Source organism: Mastigoproctus giganteus, chromosome 3, assembly GCF_048544385.1.
Source record: "Mastigoproctus giganteus isolate SK-2022 chromosome 3, ASM4854438v1, whole genome shotgun sequence".
NCBI lineage: Eukaryota > Metazoa > Arthropoda > Arachnida > Uropygi > Thelyphonidae > Mastigoproctus > Mastigoproctus giganteus.
Window position 1 is genome coordinate 52793790 of NC_143577.1, and position 22479 is coordinate 52816268.

A 22479-nucleotide genomic window follows, 5' to 3' on the forward strand; every position below is an offset into this window, starting at 1 on the left:
ACATAATGTTCGTGTTGTGTGTTAATTTTCTGCCACTTATGGTGAAATATATATATTATATATTAATTTTAAACCCAGTTACGCCAACGTTAACCTTTTTTTCACAGTAAGTTTGATTTTGTATATTAGGTTGCTGTTTCGTAATTCAGGGAACTACGCACTGTATATGTATACTAGTAGTGTTACCACTTAACGTGTACGCCATTATCGACCTATACTGAAATAGGCTTAGCAAATATGGCGTTCTGGGAAGTGCTACCCACGACAAAGGCGTCACTCAGGAATAATGCATGCAGTATAATCGCACTACTTATTTTTAATATTTCATTATCGAATAGAATAACAAAATATGATGGCATATCTAAATAATGCGGCCAGTGTATTAAGCTAAGGTGAAAATTAGGGAATGTTGAGTACGTCCTTGGAATGCTTCAACCTAGTCAGCGATTTTGACTGTAGTCACCGGTGGTGGTGGTAGTGAAGTCGGCCAATTCTGTTCCGACAATCTCTAAATTTCGCCATTGCCGATTGCAATGAAGAATCCTGGGACTGTCGCCATGTTGAATTTACGGACATTAATGCCTAATAGGGCATAATTACTGTGCATTTATTATGCAATAATTTATCCCTCAATTCGGAAGGTGAAGAATGAAATAATGTTAAGCCTAGTGTCGTCTGCTTAAATCATTAGGGTTAAAAATTAACCCTAACTGGTATTGGTAGATGCTGTTCGGACAAGTTATCATGGCTGCATTACGTACTTGATGGAAAGAAGAATTTTATTCTCATTACAGAAAATAGAAATAATAAGAAATAATTCTTATTTAACACATTGGGGTAAGTGTAGTTTTCATGAATAATTAATAGCACTCGGTTGATGAAACAAGTTATTTTATATTTTGATCTGGTATATGAGAAATATGTTTCCCGAAGAATAAGAGAATTTGTAATTATTTTGTCAATTTTCATTGTTTTAATCAGTAAGTAGAACATCTTAAAATAATTCATACGTGTATAGTGATAATTCCGTTAAGTTTTGCGAACTGTCATTGGCATTTGTTCTAGGTTACCATGTTTGTAACCGGTGTGAGGTTATAGATTCAAAATGTGGGATTGCCTTATCTCTGTGTAATAAATGTTTACGATAGAAAAACTACAATATTACATATTGTTCATGAATTTTGCATAACCTGGTGGATATAAATTTTATTAAGTCTTGTAAATAATTCATTGAACTGATGAGTGAACTTTTTGTTTTGACCAGTCACATTTTTTATTTTTGATTTGTTTTTGCATTGTGTTAGATTTCAGAGAAAAGGACTTGTTGTTTTCTGCACTCTTCTTAGCAGCACCACAAATTTGCGTTTTTTTTTTTTTTTTTTTTTTTTATGTTGATTTTACCACGTTTATGTGGAAAATAGCCCCAGAGATTGTGTTTTCTTTCATTGAATATCATTATCAAAACTGAAAGGTCCTCCATGCTGTTATGAGACAAATAAAAATCTCAAATGAACCATCAAGACCATCTCAGTTTTTAACCTTCTTTAGAACAAAATTGATCATGTGAAATCTATTAGAAACGAGTTGTACTTATTTATTTTTAATTGTAAATATAATTTTTAACATTTGTTAAATTGTAAATTTGTCTTTATGATTTACAAAGCTAATCCTGATCTGATAAGTCATCTTCTTGTTAATATAGGCATAAAGATTAGGAAGGAAACTCCTTGCTGAATGGTAACTATAATATTTAATTTGGATACCGAAAAAAATTACAAAGATTGTAAATTATAAATTAAAACAAACTATAAATTCTCCCTGAATTCGTTGAATTGTTCTGTGGAAAGCATTTTTTTTTTTTCCTCAGAAAACACATGTGTAGATATAGATATCAGCAAATTTGTACAGAAACTATAGGGTACTTTGCAACTATGTAAGTTCAGTAATTTCCTTTTTGTTTTTCCAACCCTCTGGCCAGAGATGAAGAATTTGAGCATTTGCAATGTATGACAGTTTATAATTTTTTATCTTTGTAATTTTTTCAGTTATCCAATTAAATATTTGTTACCATGTCACAAAGTGTTTCTTTCCTAGTCCTAAATGTTTATTTTCTTGTGCTGTATCTGTTTGTTCTTATGTTTATCTGCCACCTAATGAGCTTTTTCCCCATTTAAGCAGAGGGATGAAATGCAATGTGGAGGGAAAAAAATACATGACACTGGACCCAGTTATAGGGTGCTTGTTGTGTGGTGGCTTTCCTTATTTCTTTTTCCCATCCATCCATTAGGGCAGTGTTTCCCAAACTGTGTTACATGGAACACTAGTGTTCTATGAGATGTGAACAAGTGTTCTGTGAAAAAATGTAATTAATAATTAAAAAATAAAAGGAATAAATTTTGCATATTTGTAGCGTACACCTTTTGTGTCATTATAATTTTTAACATTATTTTATTTTTTTGGTTATTAATACACTGGCATAAACTAATAATCAAATAGACCATGGAACACTTTATTTTGGTGGGCTTTTGCATAGAGAAGTATGTGTAGAGGAAATCACATCTACGAAAAAGTAGCAATGTAGTGATCTGATATGCCATTCGTATGTGATTTAGCCTGGAGTACACGGGTTGAAGGAGAGGGGAAGTGAACCAATATAACTAAACTCACTTCTTTGCATAATTTTTTTTTATAATTATAAGTATTTCGAAATGTTATTATTAAAATAAATGACCAGGATTTGTGGTTTAAAAAAAAAAACTTTAAAACGAGAAGCAAGTGCTTCTAGTATTGCAACTGTAGTCGATGAAAATGAACACAATATCGTCACACTTCAAAGTGAGGTTGAACAACCGCAGCCTTTTGTTCCCAAAAATCCGGAGTGAAAAAACAGGAACAAACTAATAAAAGACCAAAACAAAAGTATGATGGCAGTTATTTGAATTTTGGCTTTATATGTGTTGGAAATAAAGATGCTCTTGATGCACAATACATCGTATGTAATAAAATATTAACAAACAGTTCTTTGGCTCCCGCTAAACTAGTGTTCCGTAAATATATTGTGAGATGAAAAGTGTTCCATGACTAAAAACGTTCTTGATTATACCGGGATTCGATCCCATCACCACCAAATACGGAGGATGCGGAAAGGTCAGGGAATGACCACCGCATATTACCGGAGCAATATGGCCTTAGTTGCTAATGCTCCTAAAAAAAAAACCAAACCAAAACTAAAAAAGTTTGGGAAACACTGCATTAGGGAATATTTACTTATTAGCATCAATTATGTTGCAACACTTGCATGGCACTTATCAAACTTGATAGGAGGTACATAGGAAGTTATGATTCTACTCCTAATTTAGAGTTCAAGTTCAATCTCTCAGTTACTCAATTAATAGGTTCATTAATATATATATATATATATATATAGAAAACAACAATGGGCTCATCACAAATTCTGGGGGACCCCACTAATAACATAAATCCAAAAAGAGCAGTGCCCATTGATAACCACTCTGTCTTCTCCCACCCAACCATCCCTTTATCCACAGCAGTAACTTTCTCTTAATGCCACAGTGCTCCAATTTGTACAATAGTCTTTTATTTCTGAAATCTAAATATATGATCTGAAAATTACTATTAACATCCAGTTCCTTTGTTATGCATCCTGGTATCCATGCTGTGACTGCAGTATAACTGCATTCCTCTCTAGATAGTCCTACACATTACTTTTTTAATCAGTGGCTCGATTATTTACCCTGGAATAGAAGTCAAGCTAACAGGACTAATTACTGATGTCACCCTTTGATCCCCTTTGTTAATTTGGAGTAATTAACATATCTCCAGCCATAGAGACCTTCCCTATTTAGATCTCTTTCTGTGGTATAACTTTCTGATTTTCAGGTTAGGACGTTATCAGTGCCATAGTTTAAATTGTGGTCTGAAAAATAATCAACTGACCCAATCACAAAGCATTTTTTTTTGTTGTTGTTGATTGTAGTAGTAGTAGGAGTTTAAAACAAGAAACAAGTCCTTCTAGTATTGCGACTGTGGTTGATGAAAATGAACACAATATTGTCACACTTCAAAATGAGGTTGAACAATCACAGCCTTTTGTAGTAGTATTGGCATGTGATGCAAGTGTATGAGCTTATGCAGCATCAGCCAAAAAAAAAAAAAAATTTACAAAACAAATCTCTCTAAATGGTGTTAGAAATAAAAATATTTTTCAAAACAACACCAGTGCCAGAAATCTCAATAATTACATAAAATTATATAAGTACATACTTATATAATTTTATGATAAGATTCTAATAATTCTATAACTCATGTTCTATTCAAAATAGAGATATGCTTATGCAAAATTGCAGTGGGTACCTCACTGCAATTAAAGTACCTCAGTGCGAAAAGTCTGCTGCCACTGGTTTAAACATTATGATACATGATGCAAGCATAAAATAATTTCATTAAATTATATAAATTCGGAAAAAAGCACATATCACATGCCTCAAAATGGAATGGGTTTTTATTGTCCCCCCCCATTTAATGACCCAGAAAAATTATTGCATACATAAATCCAGAGGTAACTCCAGTTTACTTGTAGTGTGTGTGTGTGTGGTTTTTTTTTTTTTTTTTTTTTTTCAATAATTACAATTAAGCATGTTTTTTTTTTTGCAGATCGCTTATACCAGGTCTTGCATAATTTTGACTTTTTTTATTATAGTTCTCTTACACAGCAAATAATAATTTTTCTTAGTTTTATTAAACAATATCTTTTAATATTATTTAATAAATAAAATATTATTAAACAATATTTGCAAGTGCAGTTGCTCTATTTGTTCAATAACTTGTTCTGTGGAAAGGTTCTATTTAAATCCTAGCCCATAAATGATAGAGCTGTGGTGAATTTATTCAGAAGACATGCTTAAATAATTGCATTTGCACTAAATCAACAATTCAGTAATGAATTTATTTCCACTATGCAAAATTTCAAAATCATATATTTCTTGTTATGTATGATTTTATAATCAACCGGTGAAATACCACCACTTTGCTTATTGGAGGCTTGAAGTGGTGGAACCCATGTTTAGTCTCTAGAGCTAAGTTCTGGCCAACCCTTCCCTATCTCTTCAATCATGCAGTATGATTGATGATTTTTGAGGTTATGATGAATGTCGTGGCGAGATCCAATATTCCTTACATTTCGAGGGTACAGCTCTAAAACGGTGTTCACAGGCCGGCCGCTAGTTAGTACACCGGACTGAACCTATTGGTAACTCTCTAGGAAGCTTCCGGATCAACTAGTGTATAATCTTGCTACCTCTACTCTGCCAGATAGTGACTGGAGGGAGTCCGAGTAGTGTGTATGCGGGGAGCATTGTCGAGGCCACGTTATGTCAAGGATCTGGGTATATTCTTACCACATGTACGCCATATCCAAAAATTTCATTACTTCATACAGCATGTCCCACCCACTTTTTCTTACTATTGAATACACCATGAATTGTCAAAATAATAGAGCAAGCTTATCTGCGAAAAGATCTAAACCTCCCAAGGACTTCCTAATTCATTTCACAAATATACGTGGTCTCAATTCTAATCTCAACGATGTCCATTTCCACTTGCAGTCTTCCAAACCCCATGTACTTTTTCTGACTGAATCTCAGTTATCAGTTGATTCAACTACTGCTCATCTCAGATGTCCAAATTATTTGCTGTATGATTCCTTTCGCCTCAAAGGTGGTACTTGTGCATATGTCCGTTCTGATATTCCCTGTCAGAGACTTGGCAATTTGGAATCTCCTCTCTGTGATCTTCTCTGGCTTAAAATCTCTCTACCTCATTGTGTAAAATTCATCTGTTGTCTCTACCGTTCTCCCAACTCCACTAATCACTTGGAGCTCTTTGACTTCCTCTCTTTGCAACTTGACTTTCTCCAGTCCAACTTTCCTAACAGTGAGGTAATTTTCCTTGGTGATTTTAACATTCGCAACTCCAGCTGGCTTCCGTTTTCTAGTCACACCGACCCAGCAGGTCGAGATGCTGAGGCTTTTGCAATTACTAATGACCTAGCACAGATTATTCATTTACCTACAAGAATACTGGACTTTCCTAATCATACAGCCAATACGCTTGATCTTTTTCTCACAAACAACCCTTCTAAGTACAAGGTTGAAGTGAGAGGTCCTTTAAGCACTTCAGACCACAACTTGGTGATTGTCTCTTCTCCAATGGAACCTTTTATCACATGGCTATTCCCAACCTCGTATTGTTTGGCATTACAAGAATGCAAAATGGGATGACCAGCGAGACTTCTTTTCTTCTTTTCCTTGGTCTGATTACTGTTTCAAAACTTCTGATGTCAACGTTTGCTCAGATCGTGTCAGTGAAATTATTCTTGCAGGAATGGAATCCTTTATCCCACACTCCACTTTAAAATCGCGTCCTTTATCTAAACCTTGGTTTTCCAATAAATGTGCTAAGGCTGTCCAAGAGAAGAACGTTGCATATCGTAATTGGCTTGTTTCTAATTCTTCAGTTTCATTTTCTGCCTACACCAAAGCTCGCAACAATTGTAAAGCAGTTATTAATCAGTCCAAACTAGAGTTTGAACAGGCTAAGAGTAGAAAACTTGCTTCTTGCCCTAATGGTAGCCGAGCATTCTGGTCTCTTGCCAAAGTTATTGGCCGCAACTTTTGCCCATCTCTGCTCCCACCTCTGTCCAAACCAGATGGTTCTGTTGTCACTTCAGCCAAGGATAAAGCTGACCTGCTAGCATCCCATTTTTCTTCGAGCTCATGTATTAATGATCTTGGTAAAACACCTCCCACCATTCCTAACACGCTCCATTCAATGCCTCCTGTGGTCTTCCGTTAAAAGGATATCAGAAGGATTTTGATGAATCTTGATGCTAAGTAAGCTCCAGGTCCTGATGGTATTTCTCCACTTGTTCTCAAAACCTGTGCTCCTGAACTTATTCCTATTCTTTGCCGCCTTTTTTCACTTTCTTATTCCAAAGGTGTTTTTCCTTCTGCTTGGAAATTTGCTCATATCCAGCCAGTTCCTAAAAAGGGTGACAAATCCCTCCCATCCAATTATCGTCCCATTGCAATTACTTCTACTCTTTCTAAAGTAATGGAGAAATCAATTAACCGCCAACTCTTAAACTACCTAGAAACCTTCCATCTGATCAACAATCGCCAGTATGGATTCCGTCAGTGTCGATCCACTGGTGATATTCTGGCTTATGTTACCCATTTATGGACTAATTCAATGGAAAGGTTCGGTGAAACACAAGTAGTTGCTCTTGACATCTCAAAGGCTTTTGATCGTGTTTGGCATAAAGGTCTTCTAAACAAGCTTCCATCTTATGGTTTGCCAACTGTTTTTAGTAATTGATTATCCAGTTTTCTCTCTGATCGCTCACTGAGGGTGATGGTAGATGGCTCTCTGTCTTCTAACTTCTCCACTAATGCTGGTGTCCCCCAAGGTTCAGTTCTTTTCCTCACTCTTTTCCTCTTGTATATCAATGACCTTCTTCCATTGACTGGAAATCTTATCCATAGTTTTGCCGATGATAGCATTCAACTTTCCATTTTGAGAAACCTTGTCCAGCTCAATCAGCTTCAAGTTCTCGAAAATCTGCTGCCAATTCCTTAAATGCCGATCTTCAGGTAATTCTCCAGTGGGGCAAAGACAACTTAGTTAATTTCAACCCTTCTAAAACTCAATCTTGTCTTATATCTCGCAAAAAGGATTCTTCCGCTCCTATGCTTATCTTTAGTGACACTCCGATTTCTAGGCAAAATGATATATCTCTTTTGGGGATTACCCTGACTTCTAATCTCTCTTGGCACAAGCACATTACAAATATTGCTTCCTCTGCATCTAAAAAACTTGGTTTTCTCTTTCGCTCTCGGCGTTACTTTTCTCCCAAACAGCTGCTCACTCTGTATAAATCGCAAATCCGCCCTGCCATGGAATATTGTTCCCACATCTGGGGTGGTGCCCCCAAAACCTCTCTCAGGCTTCTTGATTCCATTCAGAAGAGGGCAGTTAGGTTAATTAATGATTCATCTCTAACAGAGTCTCTCCACTCGCTTTCTCATAGACGCAGTGTTTCTGCTGCATGCCTCTTCTACAGATACTTCCATGGGCACTGTTCTTCTGAATTGGCTTCTATAATTCCCGCTCTCTCTTTCAAAACAGTCCGAACACGTGCCGCCACCAGCCAACATCCATTTACTGTCCAACTTCAAACCCACAGAACCAACTTTTCATCTTCCTCATTTATTCATTCAACTGCCGTTTTCTGGAACAACCTTCCTTCATACGTATTTCCTGAAAATTACAATCTACAGAAGTACAAGTCCAATATCAACAAATATCTTCTTTCGTCTTCTCAACCTCCAACCCAAGCATGGTACTAAGTACTATAGGTTATAATACCTCTCGTGTTTGGGGTTCTCATAAAAAAAAAAAAAAAAAAAATTAAGTCTTATGTTGGATTTAAAGGTAGGTTTAGTTAGAAATTATGGATTAAAAAATTAATGTTTAGATTTATAGAATTTATCAGTGTTATTTACTTACACACCAATTCTTTACTACAGTAGTTTCTTCAAACCACATTTCTTCTATTAAGTTTTTTCATAACTTAATCATCACTCAACTTCCTTTGATTATTGTTATTACTAGCTAAATTCTTCGTGTTTCTTATCTCTCTAGCAGTCCATCTTATTCTTCGTGCAGCTTTTTCACCTTCCATGGTATGTGTGTTTAATAAAATTATATGTACTTACCAATAGCCAAATGCATACATTGCCCTATTTGTGTACCAAAACTTATGCATGAAAAAAAAAAAATAGCATAACTTTACAATTAAAATTTTTGGATAATGCTGTTGTCAACCTATCTTCTCAAAAGCACATGAATTCAGTTGGATGGCAAACATCATAACACTGAGTGTCTGGTGTGGTGTATAGAATGGAATAATAAACTGAATTAGAGGTATGCTGTGTACCTGATGAATGTGTTGATAATGATCATCAGCTATATGTGTAAGTAAACCAAAATGCCTGGTTATGAAGAACTGTGCTGACATAGATTGGAACTATGGTGGAAACACAATGTAATCAGACATTTGCAAATAAATAAGCTTAGTGACAGCATTTCAGTGTATGTGCATAGAAAGAGCTGTAAAAATACATGTTGCATTTCATGGCTACAAGAATGTCATTTCATACATGAAGAATTTTTATTTGCATCTTTTGTCATATAGTCTTCCTGTGAGTTGTGGTAATTGTGCAGGTGCATTGTTCAGAAATATGTTTCCCAATAGTGAAATAAAAGAAAATATGGTTGCATAAGAGCAGAAACAATAGGTGTTCTTAGTGAAATTACATGGATAGGGAAAGAAGGAGAAGTGGCTCTGAAAAATGAGCCAGTTTTGATTGCTACAGAAGGCAGTAGTCAAAGTGATTCCAAACTATTTCCCATTCATAATAAAAAATGTTTTATTATGATGCATCATAATAAAAATAAAAAATCATCAGATTGAAAGCAGCTTGCTCTCAGTGCCCGCAGTGGAAAATTACTCTACAGCATTGACTTTTTTTTTTGCAACCTGAAAGCATGTAGTTTTCCTTTTTAAAAAAAGCTATCACTCAGTGTTGGTAATGTGCCTGTTATGATAGACTTAACAGCAGGAGTGGCAAGGGTATTAGAAGAGGAGATTGAGCACTTGATGGTAATAGGCTCTCCTTGTCATCTTATTAATTTGTGCCCTGAAAAAAGATTAAATGCTTTCCTGTGAAATCGGGTGAATATTTGGTAGACATTTAATTTCAACTGTTGCATGCCATTGAAGTAAAACAAAAAAAAAAAAAAAAAAAAAGATTAAGCATGTGTGTACTCAATCAATTGGCTTTGGTTAAATGTGTAACTAGACTGGTAGAACAATGGCAACCTTTGATCTGTTTAAAGAAGAGGTTAAAAGGGGTGGGGAAAACAATATGAGCACTTTGCAGAGTTTCCAAATCAAAGTACCAGTAATTGGTAAGTGCAGACCAAGCAAGCTAATATTCTAGGTCTGTTATCCCCACTTTTATAGAAAATTTATTATACCAACAATTTTCAAATCTTTGCTTACCATAGCAGACTAAACCAGATCAATGATTCTGACTCAGTGATAGGCATTTCTGCTGCCAAGGTCACGGAGAGCCTAATACAAGAATAGAAGGTACTGTTCTATTACTCCATGAGGAAGTACTTTGTAGCTGCATATGACTACATGCATCACAAGTTCCCATTGCAAAGGGGGCGAAGTGCATAATTTGAAATTTATGGTTAAGTTTGTAGAGTACTCTTTGATGCCTTAAAGAAATAGATGATTTGTAGCATCACTTCTGTCTTTCAATGTGAGAACCTACCAGATGCTATTATGAATTAAGAGAAAGAATTGGTGTACGTGGTTCCTGGTTAGGGTACTAATAAGTGCACAAGAAGATTGAGATATATAACATTACCCCAAGTCATTCTTGGTATTTTCTTCATAGCACTGCTCAGTGTGAGAGAATATTTAATCAGTTCAAAAAAATCTAATTCAGTACGTCTTTCTGTTGAAGCTTTGGAAATGCTCTTGACAGCTTGGTTTGAACAGCAGTACCATTTGTTATAAACAAAATTAATCTGTCTTGAAGCAGTCAAAATCAGTTGATGTCTATTAGAATATCCAAACAGAAATCCACAGGTTGAAAAATGTTAGGTAAGCTAATGTGTAAAAACATACTGTATTGGTAAATAATCCTGTGGCTATATTTTTGTCTGTTTTGGCCCAAAAAACCTGTTTTCTTTCTGCTTACAAATGCCTGATCTCCGGCTTTTTGAAAGTCAAAAGTTGGCATCTGTGTTTATATCATTTACAAGCACAATATTGACAGTTAGTTGTTACCTGGTGACTGCAAGATTCTTTCCAAATCCTAAGACAATCAGACTTAAGCAGGGCTTGGAAAGTGTTTCCTGTGAGAAGCCTTGCTGGTCCCCACTTTGGTCTTGATGGTAAGGTTCAAAAAGAATCCTACCTGAAACATCAGATAAGAATTTAAGTATCAGTATTGTGCCTTTTAAATGATATTAAGTGTCATATTTTTATCTTAATGGATGGTTAATCCTATTGTCATATCCTCACTACATTAAGATTAGATTACTTTGAAGATTAGCCAATACTCTGTAATTTAACAGAAGTTAAAAGTATAATGAAAAACTAGGGGGCTTCACCCCCACTCGCTTTTCTACGTAAAAGACACACCTGTCGAAATGCACTGGTCGATATCTAATCAGGAAATGACCTATATAATTATTTACTGTGTTTGTAGTGTGTGGCATTCTCAAGGTCGAATAAATATCACAGTAAAACTCCAGAATGGTGTACACCCTCCAACACGGTGGCAAGCAAAACAGTTGGGAATGTGGACATGTGTTTTTGTAAAGGGCGGCTCCTAGAACGTGAGTTCATCTCTGCCTCTTATCTCTGTGAAGAGCAGTATCACTACAAACGGGCCAGATGTGTGTGATGTCGGTTTGTGTGTATTATGCGTGTGTTCTGTTGTTCTGTTCTGGCTTCTTGGCTACCCAGAAGCATTAGTCACCTGGACAGATGATTCTGGGTATTCGTCCACACCACGGGAAGGTGGGCTAGTCCCAATGGAGCACGTACTGTCTTGATATGAGACTCTGAATCACCTGATGTTGCCAAAAGGTGGGCCAGATTTCTCTGGGGGCCCACTCCAGAGAGGGGAAAAAAAAAAAAAATAAAATAAAAAATAATAAATAAAAAGTAAATAAATAAATAAACTAAAAACAAAATATATTTCCTGTGGTGCAAAAAAAATAAATAAATAATAATAATAAATAAATAAATAATTATAATAATTCCCCGTGGTGAAAAAGAAAATATATTAAATAAATAAAAATAATAAATAATAATAATAAAAAATAAAATAAATAAATAAATTCCCTGTGATTAAAAAAAAAAAAAAGAAAGAAAGCGAGAGCTGTCTGGCACCAATGATAGACCAAATCCCAGGTGTTAGAACAGAGCACGAGTAAAAAAAAAAAAAAAAAAAAAAAAAAAAGCTAAGTAAATGAAAAGAAAAAAATAATAATTACAGAATAAATAAATAATTTTAATCCCACAGTGAAGCGGAAGGTGTAAGTTGGGGTGCCAGCACAGAGAGAGTAAGAAAAAGGGGGGGAAAAGTGGGAGAGTGGTTATCTATCCTGCACATAGTGAGAAAGAAGAAAAGGTGAGCCAAGCTCCTAGTTCCAGGGCAGGACCCGGAAACAGTGCAGAATGCAGGTTAGAGGGGGGGGAGGAATTGAAGCTATGTAAATGGGAAAAAAATAATTAAAGAATAAATAAATAATTTTTAATCCCAAACCCTGGCTACAGTGAAGAGGAAAACAGTTGGGAAGCAGTGGTTGAAAAGTTGATTCCCATATTTTGACAAACGGACAGAAACAAAGCAGTGATTGGCAGATGCCACTACTTTCCCCACGCTGACCGGGCTAGCCAGGTGGGTAAAGTACCTGCCTGGCAACCCAAAGGTCGCGGGTTCGAATCCTGCCTCGGGCTTGGATCAGAGTAGAAAATGCAAAAACCTTCGGAGGTGCAATATGGCCGCAGAAGCCGATGCACCAACAACTAACAAAAAAAAAAAAACTTTCCCTGCCCACTGTCCTCCTAGGTTCATATGCCTAGGGTGTTTTTCCCCACATTTGCTGCTTTTAAATCTGGGACTCGTTTTTCCATTTTAAAACAGTGGGCTGGAGGGATAAGCCCCCCCTCAGTGACACAAAACAATCGAAAAGGGAGGTGCCTTCACCTCTCGATTATCGCCGTCTTCCTTGCTTTCATTGAAGTACCTGCTGGTGTATACTATACTGGACTTCAGCCAATATCACTATGTAGTTATTTATTGGCGTTTACATAGGTCGCTTAGGAAAAGGCCTTTTGCTTCGGGTTCCATAATACATGAGGAATATTGTTGCATCCGAAAGAGCAGGACTAAAATATTTACAAAATACTGAATTACTGTATTTACAAATATAGAATATTCATTAATATACGACAAACGTTACAATGGAACATCAAACATTAGACAGTGAATCACATGCACGAGGTTGGCGAACGTTATAGAGGTAGTTGTCAATAATTAATTGCATTTGTAGTGATGTAATTGCCTCGCCCTCTTCTCCAGTTACCTCGAATAAATATCACTAGGAGGAAAACTTTTAATGTATAGATAAACAAAGTACTTTAAAATACAATTTATTGCATTTCTTGATGATATATATAATTTACCTGCTATAGCTTTTGTTGCATGCATTAATTTGTTATCATTTATTTGAAAGAAGAATCTGGAAACACTGTTCAGACAGTGTCTGATTGCTGTTCTGCCATCTCTACTATCCCTTTCTTGTGTGTGTGTACTCAGTGTAGTGAGTTTCTGATGGGGTTGTGTTATGTGGACTTCAATTTTTGCAGTTTTTAAAATTTTGTAAAATCAGGGACTTGCATAAATACTTTTAAATATATATATATATATATTTTTTTTTTTGTATTTCTCCTTATTTTGATCTGATTGGCCATAATAAAAGTAAATTGTTAAATACGAAACTAGAATTTAACCATAGAGAACATATCAAAACAGTTACAGCAGCAGGCACATTTATATTATCAACTATATTGGATAATAAAATCAAAAAGCATGCAAAGATGAAAGCAAAATAAAATAGTGTGGAAAGTGATTATGGTGGGTGTATTTTTTATTTTGAAATGCCTTAAAGCAGTGGTGTCCAACCTACAGCCCACAAATAATTTTTATATGGCCCTCGCGGAAAGTGAACTAAATCAGCATTTTAGAAAGTCGCGCCACTGCGTGTACAAGCATGCAGACAGCGAGCTTGAATCTGTAAAACATGTACATGTAGTTCAGTGCAGTCATATGTACACTAATACAATTATGTACATATCAATCTTTTCATATTGTGAAATTCTGCTATTTTGATATAACTTGTTCATTGTATTGAATTATTATTAATTTGTATTGAATTAAAAATTCATCTTTAAAAATGTTCCGAAAGAGGAAAGTCGATTTGTAGTGTTGGTGTTTTGATCAAAGGTGGACTGAATACTATTTCTTCATTGGGTACGACGAAAAAGCAAGTGTGTCAGGAGACTGAAGACTGTGTCAGTTTTTAAGAAAATTTCAAACGACACTGTGATTCCAAGCATAAATCTTATTATGATAAAGGAGTGTTGTGAAAATAAGTGTTCAAAGTTACAAAATGAATCAAGAAATGCAAAATGTAACACACTAATTTTTCTTGAATCGCTCAGAGCTGCCCTCGAAACAAATTTAACTTTGAATATGGTCCCTGGACAGTAAAAGGTTGGACCCCACTGCCTTAGAGAACTTTTTTATAGCTATATATCTCCAGTGAAAAAATAATGATGGGGTTTGGCGGGGGGGGGGGGCTTTTATTCTACTTGAAGAATAATGAAATTTCCACTTTTTTGGTTGATCACACTAACTGAAGTGCTTGCTATTGGGTTAACAAAATTTTGTTTGTTTTATTTTTTCAAATGAAATCAGCTCCATCAAATTCCGAATTGTTATCCTAATTCTGAAGAACTAAGTTTGTTGTCTTCAGTCTGCAGATGATGTAAAAGTTGAAAGGTTAGCTACTGCAACCAGATCCAGAAAAATTAGGCAGGTGGGTCAATAAGTGGCAATTGAGGGTTAACGTTGGCAAGTGCAGGGTACTTCGTATAGGTAGCAGTAATCTTGGATAAACGTGCCAACCTGTGTGGTACCACATGTTAGTAGAGAACAAATAAGACATTGAGAGAATTGTGCAGTCAGATGTGAAGTTCTCTGAACAATGCAGACAGGCTGCTAAGGCATTTCATGGAGTTTTGTAAATGATATACAGGAATTTTGCTATTAGGAATAAGGAGGTGATTATCCTGTCGTATAAGGGAATGATTAGGCCATATCTTGCGTATGACATACAGACCTGGGTGCCTCATTTGTGGAAGGATGTGTATCTGTTGAAATATGTAGTAAAGAGCTGGCACCTCCGTAGCCAGGTGGGCAGGAGCAGCAGTGCGTAGCACATGCTTCTTGATTAGACTGGGATTTGAGCCTGTGACCACCAAATACCGAAAGGTCAGGGAATGACCACTGCATATCCCTGGAGCAATATGGCCTTAGTTGCTAATGCTCCTGAAAACCAAATAACAAACAAACAACAAGCAGTGAAGAGCAAAAAAATTAGTGAAAGGAACAATGGGTGCTCTTACCAGGAAAGCCTAAGCTTCAGTTCTGCAAATTTAAGTGCTTGGAGACTAGGTAACTGCAAGGAGGAAGGATGTTCATAGGGTAGATGTCTTCAGCCAGTGGGGTTGACTCTTGGAACAAGCTTTGTGCACTTAATGGTCTTTTAAACTGGTAAGTGGAATATACTAAGAGCCTGATGTTTCTATATTGTTTAAAACCTTTTCTTAAACCCGAAATATTTTGGGTTTAAGAAAACAAATTATATGCTTCCATTCTCACATAGGTAAGTATCCAGTTGACCTCTGAATTTATTCAAACTGTCAGCTTCAACTACCTGCGAAGGGAGGTATAACTTGTTGCATGGAAGACCAATCAGGTGACTTGAGAAAAAGTTTTGCACATTTTTTGTTGGTTGAAGATTAATGACTGAAACTTTCTCTACCTTCCTAACTACAACCCACTTTTACCCAAGTTGTTTTTGCATTTTACTTCATAATTTTTGTGAAAGAAACAGATGCAGTGCGACCCGTTCGGTTTTCTTGAGCATGCAGTACCTTGCAGTTGCTGCTTTGAATTTTCAATATAGTGGTTGCCCCCTCTAGTTTGTTTGTTTCCTAGAAGTGGCATTATAGTAGATCATTGCCTGCAATCTGACTTGTTCTGGATTAATGATATTTCCAGAGTTTAGATATCTTAACTCCAAAAGGGCACAGTGATAGAATAAAGATGTTTTAGCACATAACGTATGGTACATAATAACGGATTTAAGGTATGGTAAGAAATAAATGAGTTTGAAAAGTGTATTTGTTTTAGAAAACCTTTCATTTAATGTAAATATATCATGTGAATCAGTTGAATCTATTAAGTATTGTTGTCATTTTGCATTGACTGGAAACATCTGGATTTATGTGAAAATGGAAAAAATAGTGTGTTACATAAAACTCAAGTATTTAGTGACACAGACACAATGAATACGTTTTGTTTATCAATTCTTGCATTGAAAATCAAAATTTGTATTGTGCACTCATATACTTAAAAATGGAAAATTGTTTTGTAAAATTGTAAAATCACTTTAAAATTGCTACAATTTCATAGCTACTATGAACTTGAAATTTCATCAGCAAGAACAGTATCTTTTTCATCATTCATAAAATAAATGATGAATCTTGATATGCTGCTGTGTCGATTGTTTTGAGTTGTTTATTTAAAAATTTTATTAAAAATAACTACTATAGATATGGATGCGATATTAGATATTCTGAAAGACAATACTGTTTTTTACTAACAGGATGAATTCAGTGAGGAATATTTATTTTTATGCTATTTACTTTTAAGTTGAGGTGTACAAATAACCGAAAAATTTAGCTTCCTTCAGAATTTATTATTTTAAAAAGAAAGCTTCTAATAATTGAAGGTGATATTTTGTATTTAGTCAATGTAGTTTTGATAATTATTAAAAAAAATGAAAAAGAAATATTGGAAAATGGCTGCAATATAAAAGTTTAAAACTATGGATTGACTTCAATCCTGTGTACATGATTGCATTTCAAAAATTATATCTCTGATGGTGGGGTTGGGGAGTTAAAATTCTTAATTATGCCTTGATCCATTGACTGAATCAGATGTGCAGTTTGAGGTTAAATACAAAAAAATATATTCCTATTCTCCTTAATGAGTTTCTATTGGAGGGTGAGCAGGGCAGTTTTTCAGCCCAACCTTTTTGGAGTTATCCCTTACTTCAGTATTAAACCACACACCAAAATGTTTTGAGTGGTCCAAGAATGTTTTTTTGCATGCTAAGTCATGTGGAAAGCTTTGATGCCCTTGAAAGACTAAGATTTTGCACTTTTCCTATTTATGGAAAAACGGTGGACTGGACCTGGCAACACTAGCTGCCAAGGCCAGTCCACCCTTACTGTGATTTGTTTTTCTCAATACCTCCAATTTTTTGCTGGAAAGTAACCATATGTCTTTTTCTCTTGCTCCAACATGATCCAATCCCAACGCTTCTGGTACATTTTTTTTTTTTTTTTTTTTTTTTTTCTCAACCATCATATGGATTAAGGAGTAGGATGTATAATAATGTATATGTTTTGCGCAATTGCAGTTCAACCCTTTAAAACAGCTGGTGCATCATCAGCAAGACTGCTGTGAAGTCCCTGTGATTGACTGTTATGATCTGTACCACCCTGTTTGTGTTGCATGGATTGTTCGAGCTTGTCATTCACAGCCTGGTAGATCACACCATAAACTATAACAAATAATTTTTAGATCATTATACGATTTTTAAAAAAAATGGATGTTTGTTAAAACTTTTGGAACAATTCCGTTGTTTGGATGCTTCTGGTGGATAAACACTCTTGGCATTAGCATTGGTAGAGAGGCATGTGATGCAAGAAAGCAAGCTTATATAGCATCAGCCAAAAAAAAAAAAAAAAAAAACCCCGTTCTCATTTCACCCATCCATTAACTCCAATTTTTTGTCTGCCTTGAATATATTTAAGCTGTCAACTTCTGCAATGACACATATGGAAGTGTGTTCCAACTATCAACCACCCGCTGGCCAAAGACAAATTTCTGCACATCTGTTCTACAACTGTCTTTCCTCAATTTGAATTTACGTACCCTCAGGCTATTAATTTGGGCAACAGGAAGAATACCATCAACATTGAGCTAGCTCAAACCATTCAAGGCCTTATACACCTTGATCAGATCACCTCACAGGTGCCTAGTCTCTAGATGCTGCAATTTGCAGAACTTTCTTTGTAAGAGCAACCCTTTGTTCCATTCACCAATCTCGGTGAAAGGAACAAAGGCTCTCGTTCAAGGAGCTCTACATCCTTAAAATGAGGCCTACAGACCTGTACACAGTACTCAAGGTGTGGCCTGACCATTGCCTTATACAAGGGGAAAATCACTTCCTTATCCCTGCTAGAAAAATTGCTGTATATCATTGACAAGACACCATGAGCTACTCTTGCAGACTGTCAGCACTGCTCAGAAAACTTCATATCTGACCACAAAATATCCCCATGTCTTTTTCATTCTCTACCACCCTGAGTGTAGTACCATACAGTTGATATGTTACTCTGGGATTACTGCTACCCATATGCAGTACTTTACATTTGTCAGTGTTAAACTTCAGTTGCCAACTCTCAGCCCATCTGCTCAACTTTTCTAGATCCTGTTGCAATAAACAATAAGGGACTCCTGGAGGACACCACTAATAACATTAGTCCATGAAGACATCCCCTTCCTTCTAGAGTTTACATAAGGAAAGAACTCTGCTATTTTTCTTTGCATCCTTTGCCAAAGATTTCTCGTAATCTGCCTAACCTCCTTTGTGACTTGATTACACATCGGCTTACATCTACCATAGGCTTTTGTGTCACTTGATGATTTATATGCATCCCATGCATTTTTCTTCTCTGCCACGAGTTCCATTAGTTCATATAACATCTATTTAGGCCCTAAACCTCTTCTGTATTAGTTTAGTTCACTTCCTAGAAGTAACATCAAATAAAACCCTATGGATTAAAAAAAAAGTAGTGTCCATTCCATTTCAAGGAAACACGAACGTTACCACAGCCGTACTTGGGTGTTTTGAGGCCCCTGAGCTTTCTGACTAAATGGCTTTTCGTGTTCAGGTGTTGAAATATTAATAAGAGCTTTAATTTTTTTATATTCTCTTTTCAATGCTGAATCTGCTGTGGCTATCACTGATTCATTTTAATGTAAATGGATTTTCTGCGGATAAACAATTTTTTTTAATATATTGTGTCGTCTTGTTCGTGAGCTTCTAGATTCCATTCAAAAGAGAGCAATTAGGTTAATTAATGCCTATAAGCTGTTAGGTTAATTAATGGCTATAATACTGAGCAGTCAAAGCTCTACATACATTTTTCCAGGCGTTGAATCCAGTTATAAATTTATTTAATGAGGTCAAAAATAAAACAAATGAAACAATACACCGACTTAATAGTGTCAGAAAAAATTAACCATTTGTGGGTTTTTTTGGCTCCATTAGTTTATTCACATTACATTATTCTAAAAAATAAAAATATTAAAATGGCAAACCATTTTTGGGAAAGTAAGTTATAATTAATTAATATTTCCTCTAGCAGCATATTCAATACAGTTAATTTCAAAGCTGGTAAAGGAACAATTTAAAAGAAAGAAAATTGCTTTTTCTTCATTTCATATAAAAATTTGCTGCTAATATGATTAATAATTTTTTTTTAAATATTATTATTTTTTTTTTCCTAGTCTTTTCCCATTATATATGAGGTCAGCGTTTTTATTGTTTTGGCATGAAATTTTTGCGGCCGGATGCCCTTCCTGACGCCAACCCCCACCCTTTATCCGGGCTAGGGATATGCAGTGGTCATTCCCTGACCTTCCGTATTTGGTTGTCATGGGCTCGAACCCCAGTCTAATCAAGAACCGGGTGCTATGCACTACTGCTCCTGCCCACCTGGCTACGGATTGTCAATAAACAATGAATTAAATGAAGTAATTAAAACAATTATAATTAACATTTAATATATTTTTAAATATTAATTATAATTGTTTTAATTACTTCATTTAATTCATTGTTTGTTGACAATTTAAAAATTAATTCAAAATAATAATATAACTAATAATGATATTGATTCAATATAAAAAATTAAATAAGTAAGTACACTTGAATCAATTCATATTTTAAGAGCGAGAAACCAAAAAACTTTCAATAAATGAAATATATACCACAGCTAAAATAGATAACGAAACATTACATAAGTATGATCAGAGGCGGACTGGGTCAGAAATTCTTACCAGGGAAGACAAATAGAATGTATCAGAGGTCAGAGTGTAGTATTGAAAATCACACCAGCCTCCATTGGTTTCTGGCCTTCAGCCCACCAGGATTTCCCCAATAAGTCTTATGGCCAGTCCACTTCTGGGTATGATATATAAATTTTCTGTTACAACAGAATAAAAATTACAACACTACTTTCAAAGATATAGATACGTACCTATATTTACTTCAATCTGTGCACTCTTGAGTATTACACATTGAAGTAAATCAACTGCTAAATTGAATAAATTTTACAGCTTTTGGATCTTAGCTTATGCAGATTTTCAAATTCATGAGTGGTTCAGTTAAAATATTTCCATATAATGAATGGATTTCGAGAGACCTCGGTACATATTGTTTGCATCTCTGGCCTTTAGGCAATAGAGCTGCTGCTGTATAAAGCACAAATTAAGAACTAAAGGGATTAACATTCCACAATTTAGTGGTGTCTGTAACAACTGCCTCTCCCACATACTGTACTGAGAAGTGGTGCTGGTCAACTGGCTTTCTTGTGTCTATAGCTAGTGGAAAAGATTGAGGCCTGATGCGGGCAATACGCCATGGGAAACCTGTGTTCTAGTGTAAGCACCCTATTAGACAGTTAGGAGAGAATGATTTTCCTTTATCCTGGAAATTAATCTGTTCCTTTGTAGAAATGAATTCCACACTTTCAGTAAATTTCACCTGCCTGTTTACATGGTAGGTACAAATGGACCCTAGTTTGGACCAGGGTGTTAAAAAAAAAAAAAAGCTTTAAAATTAAGATTACAGAGATCCTGCAAGGGCCTCCTCTGTGGTGAGGCCCCAGACTAGCGCCTCATGCCTGTTCATAAGTACGGACCTACTAGTTACGCTCTAACTTTCAAATGAAGCATAGCTGCAGCCTTGGGAGGGATGTTTTAAACTTTCCCAGAATAATTAGCTGAAAACAATTGAGAACTCACAGAAGGTTTGTTCTTTCCTGCAACCCTTGTATAATTATTTTCTTGAACAGCAGCTTAGGTTGTAAATAAGTAAGTCTGGTTTTTAGTGATGTGTCTGTGTAAAACCACTGAATTTTGAATTAATTGCATTTGTGGTACTGGTATGAAGATTGCTTAAAGAGCAAGGTTTTCAGGAGTAAACCACACTTTAACAAGCCTCCATGGGAGAAAGTCCATTGGGATTAATCATGTGAGTGAGCTGGTCAAGTAGTTAGCCCATCTCTGCCAATCTGTCTGTTTGTGAAGACTGTTTAAAAATTGTCAAACATTCCAAGCAAAGTGGCAAGGTGCTTCAATTTGTTGACAAACCGTGTTGGCTTCAATTCTTAAATTGTCTTAGTTCAGGAATATAAAAAAAAAATCCTGTAGTATTTCAAGGTAAAACTGAGATAATTATTACTATTAAGCACTGTTTCACCAATAAAAGAAAGCACCAGTTATGCTTGTTTTTCCAAGGGCACACTGATGTTGACTTTCGATGCACTTGAATCTTGTTAGGTTCCTTGTGCAACTTCACTTTAAGAATTTTGTGCACTGTTGCTCTAGGAATAGGGTTCCAAAAATGCTTGTCTTAGTGATTTTCTTGGACTTTGCTGAAAAGTTTCTTCAATGGGTGCACAGTCTCCTTGTTTAATCAGTGTTTTCCAGTTCATTGCTTATCATTAACAGAACCAGTCTCCTTAAATTCTTCATCGGCGTGAAATTGAATTTCTGTGTGATGCTTCCTTTGTTTAATTTGCTGAAAATTTTTCTAACACTGATATGGATTTAAGCTTGCTAGCCAGAGGATACAGTTCACTTACTCTTCCATTGAAGCCATCTCTTATAGGATAGCCTGTCTGGAGGGGGGAATAGAATTAGAGTAAATCAAGTATTTATTTTTGTTTATAAAAACTAGAATAAATTACTTTTCTAATGCATTTTACAGCTTGTTTTTAATCTTGTATGAAACCTAAAGTTATTGCAGTTTTAAAGTTCACATGGACTTTATGGACATCCTATATATATATATATATATATATATATATAAAGAAAAAGAAATAAGTGTAAAAAAATGAAGTAGATTGTCCCTCTCTCCATTTTCAGCTGAATTAATAAAAATTTCAGCATATTTCTGGTTACATACATAATATATAAGTAGAAATATGTTCGTGTGATTTTGAATTTTTATGCTCTTAACTTTTCCTGCATTGGAAAGTGGAAGTGATTACTAGTTTCATGTTTATATTTTATGACTAACTTTTTTTACATATTCAGCAGAATTAATTTTTCTATTAAAAAGAAAGCACATCATTTATTAAATATTCAAATTTTTCATTAA

At 35.3% G+C, this 22479-nt stretch overlaps 1 protein-coding gene across 1 annotated transcript in view; it reads left to right on the top strand.

Moving 5' to 3' along the window:
• The first annotated feature begins 342 nt into the window (after nucleotides 1-342).
• LOC150087965 (uncharacterized) overlaps nucleotides 343-22479 on the top strand; it is a 58892-nt gene continuing 36755 nt past the window's right edge. The window contains exon 1 of the mRNA XM_090370527.1: nucleotides 343-837. The gene's annotated coding sequence lies outside the window, so the exon portion shown is untranslated. The remainder of the gene's footprint in view (nucleotides 838-22479) is intronic.